The following is a 6,000-nucleotide window of genomic DNA, read 5'->3' on the forward strand; positions in this document are numbered from 1 at the left end:
CCTCAGCGTCTAGAATTCATTTAGATGCTTACTCAGAGATTCTTCTCAGGAAATCTGAAGCCATTCTGTGCTCACATGCCCTGTTGTGGGTATGAGTCATTCCATGACTGTGCTAATGCCATCTGTGATCTCAAGGACAGTAAGAATTGACTGTACCACAGGCTCAAACCAGGAACTTTGAATTCTATTCAGCTTACTCAAAAAATGGTAACTTAGGCCCTCCCTGATCTTTAATCTCTGCAGTTGTCTAGGCATTTTGTTTCAACTAGTGCTCACCTTTTGATTGCAGTCCCTCCATTCACCCAACAACAGGGAAACATATTGGCTGACTTTATTGAGCTGCTCTGTAACTTTTCTTTCTCACCATTGGAAAATATGGACATTATCAACTCTGGGCCTTTTCCAGAAGACTGTTTGTACCACATGAATTACTGGGCAGCATAATCACCAGAAGTGCAGATGAGAGAGGCTATGGTTCCCTCTGGAACACTTGGAAATCCAGGGACTCTGCTTCACTCCTTTCTGTTGGCTCCTCATCCTTGTGCAAAAAGACAATGGTCAGTCAAAGATTGGTTAGGTAATGGATACTTGCTCTCCAGAATTTAAAGTTTCTTTTCACAGGTCTCCCAACTGTACTCTCCCTTAGTTAGAGGGAAGACAAAACAATCGTGTGTGCACCCACAGGCCTAGAGTAGATAATAACTCAAAATATTGTACTTTGTGTTTCCATAGAGATGTTCTGAACTCACAGGCTAATTGAAGCCAGTAAGATCACTAGTAAAACTGTCAAGGATTTCGTCATTCTTTCCTCCCCTGGTTCACTGAGGATTCAAATTTTAAACCACAAAAAAAAATGGGTCTAGCTCAAATATCTCTAATTCTTTTTGCTTTAAGATTCATGAAATGAATCTGTTCTACCCATTAGAAAACAGACTCTTTTTACCACCCTTGTTACATCACCAAAGTCCTTCCTCTCATCTCCCTCTCCATCTCTCTCCTTCTGTCTCTCACAAACACATACACACAAACACTCAACACTTCAGTTCTTTCCTGAGTCCTTGAGAAGACACTGCCATAGTGACAGTATTTGAAAAATATTCAAAATGTAAGGCTCTTATTATGTAAACTGAAAAAGTAAAAACTATTCCACTTAGTTAAGCTAAAAGTTTGTGAAGCATATAGTCCAAGTCAAGATGTATAGAGAGAGGGTTATGTGTATGTGTTTTACAGCAAATGGCAACTCTTGTCTGAGCAAAACCAGTTATATGAAATAGCTGCTTTCTTGTGCTAAAAAAATCAGTGATAAGATATTCTATTATAGAAGCCTGGGCGAGATTCTTGCAAATCAAAGAGGATTTCATATTGTGTAGTTCTTCTCCACATCACATCAGGCACCTCCAATCTCATTCTTCACCATTTTGACTTGGCTGCTACTGGGAAGGTATACCAACCAAGCTCATCTGAGGTTGCTGTTCAGAGAAAAAAAGCATAATACTTTCCACTTTTGGATGGTTGGAGAAGGTATACATTTTTCTACAATTCTAATTAAGTACAGCTAAAAAACTCTGAACCTTCAGTATAAAACAGAACATAAGAAGTTTGGAAAGAAGAAACCTAGATGAGCTAAGGAACTTGGAGTCTGAGGGATGGTAGAGCCATAAGTTCCGTGAGTTTTATTTTGCCTTATATAACCCAACTGAGTCTGGAAATGCTAACAGTGCAAACAAAAAAAGTCCAAGAAAAGTATTATCTCTCTGCCCAAAGGTCCAGGAAAAGAACACTCTAGAAAGACAGAGAACTTTAAGACAAAATCTACTCTACTCCAGTTAAACACCACAGAAAGTTGTACAGCAATCAAGGAAACTGAAACCTGACAGGAGAGCTTAGTGGCATTTTAACTTCCCTTGCTTCATCTTCTCACCAGTGTCTCCAAAACAGGTTTTCAAGTCAGCCTGCATTCCCAGTGTGGGTTCCTGGTTGTGTCAGGAGCAGAGCAATCTTTGTTATCAATAAACAGAGCTTGATTGCTATGATCTGTCAGGTGGCAGATCATAGTTCTGAAGGACTAATGAAAAGGGCTTGCCTGTATTTCACATAACTCAGAACTCTCTCAGGGCATAGATGTGATGACACAAATGAAATTATTTAAGAAAAAAAGTTTTACCTGAGGTATTCAACAGCAGACTTCAGCAGGCAGGAGAAAGCATCTGCAAACGTGAAGATATGTCAATTGAAATAATCCAATCTGTGGTTCCAACCAAGATGGAGGCATAGGCAAAAATGCTTTGCTTCCTCACACACCCAAAAGAAGATTAACCAATTTAAAAATGATTAAAAAACCCAAACTTCCAGAAAATCAAACCTCATGGAACTCTAACAACCAAGGAGTTAAAGAAATATTCACCCAGATAGGTAGGAGGGACAGAGATGGGAGAGTGACAGCCAAGTGGAGAGGACATGCAGCAAGGTGGTATACCATGTGGGTAAGGCCTGGCTGGCTGAACAGGAAGCTAAAGACTCAAAACTAGCTGTAAACTACTGCAGGGGTTGCAATAGCAGGAGAAACTCCCAGTCTCATAGAAAAGTTCATTGGAAAGTGGGAGTAGAGTGGAGCAGGTGAGCAAGCAGCATTGTTACCTCTCTGACCCCTCCCCCACAGACAACACCACAATGCAGTAATGAGGTTTGCCCTGCCCTGGAAAATACCTAAGGCCCCCTTACAACATAACAGGTGCACCAAGACAAAGAAATATGGCCCAAATGAAGGAAGAGATCAAAACCCCAGAAAAAGAACTAAGTGAAGAAGAGATAGACAACCTATCTGATGCAGAGTTCAAAACACTGGTAATCAGGATGCTCATAGAACTGATTGAGCTCAGTCACAAAATGAAAAAAGAAATGAAGGCTACCCAAAGTGAAATACAGCAAAATTACAGGGAAACAACAATGAAGGGAAGGAAATTGTGACTCAAATCAATGATTTAGAATAAAATGAAGAAATAAACATCCAACTGACAGAATGAAGAAACAGAAATTTTCAAAACTGAGGAGAGGCTTAGGAACCTCTGGGACAACTTTAGGCACTCTAACAGCAAAATCATAGACGGTGCCATAAGGAAAAGAACAAGAGCAAGAAGTTGAAAACTTATTTGAACAAATAGTGAAAGAAAACTTCCCCAATCTGGCAAAGGAAATAGATTTCCAGGAAGTCCAGGAAGCCCAGAGACTCCCAAAGAAATTGGACCAAGGAGGAATACACCAAGGCACATCATAATTAAGTTATCCAAGATTAAAGATAACGAGAGCATCTTAAAAGCAGCCAGAGGAAAAGAGAGAGTTTCCTACAAAGGAGTGCCCATAAGGCTATCAGCTGATTTCTCAAAAGAAACCTTGCAGGCAAGAAGGGGTTAGAAAGAAGTATTTAAAGTCATGAAAAGCAAGGACCTACATCCAAGATTACTCTATTCAGTGAAGCTATTATTTAGAATGGAAGAGTAGATAAAGTGCTTCCCAGATAAGGTCAAGTTAAGGGAGTTCATTATCACCAAGTCCTTATTATATGAAATGTTAAAGAGACATATCTAAGAAAGAGAAGATTAAAAAAACTATAAGCAGTAAAATGACAACAAACTTACAACTACCAACAACTGAACCTAAAAAACAAAAATAAAAACTAAGCAAACAATTAGAACGGGAACAGAACTAGAGAAATGGATATCACATGGATGGTTTTCAGTGGAGGAGGAGAATGGGGGGGAGGTACAGGGAATAAGAAGCATAAAGGGTCTACAAAATAGACAAGAGGACGTTAAACATAGTATAGGAAATGTAGAAGCCAAAGAACTTATATGTACAACCTATGGACATGAACTAAGGTGTGTGGGAATGCTCAAGGGGGGGGGGGGGGTGCAGGGTGGAGGGAGGAAAAAGGGTAGAAAAAACTGGGAAAACTGTAATAGCATAATCAATTAAATATACTTTTTAAAAAGAACTTATGAAACCTTATGTTTATATCAGTGCTATTTACAGTAGCAAGGATTTTGAAACAGCCTAAGTGCCCATCAATAAATAGTAGGTAAAAAAAATATGTGGTATATTTACACAATGGAATATTATGCAGCAGAAAAAGAAGGCATTCCTACTTTTTCTGACAGCATGGATGGAACTGGAAAGCATTATGCTAAGTGAAATAAGCCTGTTGGTGAAATACAGATTCCATATGATCTCACTTATAAGAGAAATCAAATGAACAAAATAATCTAATGAGAAAAATAGGAAAAAAGAGAGAAGTAATCCAGTCTGCGAGCAGGTAGAAAAAAGAGTAAAGAAAAAGGAACAGACTTTAACAGAACTGTGGGACATTTTAAACTGTGCTGACATAAGTATAATAGGAGTTGGAGAAGGAAGAATATTTAAAGAAATAATGACAAAAACTTCCCAAATTTGATGAAATGTGAATCTACACATTTAAGAAATTAAGTATTCACCAAGTAGAATACAGGCAAAGAAATCCACATTGAGACATAAAGACTATGCTATTGAAAAACAAAGATAAATTGAGAATTAATTCTGGTTCAGCCATCTTGATTCACTTGTTGGATAATGTGGTCCTAGATTGTGAAGGTAACTATCATCTATCTAAGCTAACTGCTCTAAGAGTTTCCTCACAGTGACCAAGGAGGGTCAAAGTGGTGAATACAACTGGTCTCTATAAATGGTACAAAAATATCTTTGTCCCTCTTGCTCTTTATCTTTCTATACAAAAGTTTTTAATGTGATTAGAAATGACTAGAAAAAAGCAGAGTTATTGCTTCTAGAATGGTCACACCAATTTTGTGGTAGTGGATAAAGAACAACAACCCTGACACCTAGGACTGGGAAAACCTAGGACCTTGGGTGAAAGGTTAATGTTCTGTTTGTATACTAGGTTCAGTACTGCAGCCTAATAAAACAACCATATGGTTTGCTGGGTCAAGCAATTGCTGCCATTGACACTCTGACTTGGCCTAATTTTTTATTCTCTTCTACATTCTGTGAAAACAGAAAACCTCCTATGAATATCGCCTGTCCTGAACTATTGCACTGTGCCTAACACCAACAGTGGAAGCTGTTGGAAAATCCCAACGTGATTTTCTATCCTCATTTTTGTGTAAACATATAAATTAGCAGAACCTTGTTTGTGTGACTGGTACAAATGTATACACTTCTAATGTCCAAGCAGTCTTGAATTATGTGTCGTGAATGGCTGTAAAGGTTGTAAATACTCAGTAACACTGCTCATATAGCTTGACCAAGTTGATATAAAGCTGATTCTAATCAGTAATAAATCCCAAGCCGGACCCACCTATGCCTCTTTGGGATATATGTTAATGTCTGAGGAGAAAGAATATCCCTCCATTTGAAAAGGTGGTTGCTTCTTGGTCTCTTTTTGGTGATTAAACCAAAGATTAGAGTGTCTGATTACTTTGCATGTATCTTAATGATTATTATATTATATCCTACCTGTTTATATCCTGAGACTTATTCACAGGTGACTAATTCTGGGGTCCTAGGAGGCATGATTGAGGTTAATGTTGCAGATTGATCTCATCCTGCTATTTAGAGTTCTGCTAGTGGTTGCTTTAAATGTTGTTTGACACTGTTAGAATGGATATAGTCTCAGTTTCTGTCAGTCAGGTTAACAGAATAGCTGATAAAGTTTTATACTCATGAGAAAAAAATTCTAGAAACTAACACAAAATAGGACCATGTGGATATTGTTGAAAGACGGTCCACTGTGAGTCTCTCATACTTTGTTGGGTGTGCCAATAATGTAAGGCATGACCTCTCAACCTGAAACATTTCTCAAGGTTGTGCTTACAAGTAACCTTGAGGGATGAGGTAATGTCTTCTCTGGGACAAAAAGCAAGCTTGCTACTTGCAAAAAAAAAAAAGACAGTGAATTCTCAAAGGTCAGTGTTCCTCATCTGTGACACAATCCATCTACACCAATTTTTCCAC

The sequence above is a fragment of the Phyllostomus discolor genome, chromosome 1 (assembly GCF_004126475.2).
Source record: "Phyllostomus discolor isolate MPI-MPIP mPhyDis1 chromosome 1, mPhyDis1.pri.v3, whole genome shotgun sequence".
Taxonomy (NCBI): domain Eukaryota; kingdom Metazoa; phylum Chordata; class Mammalia; order Chiroptera; family Phyllostomidae; genus Phyllostomus; species Phyllostomus discolor.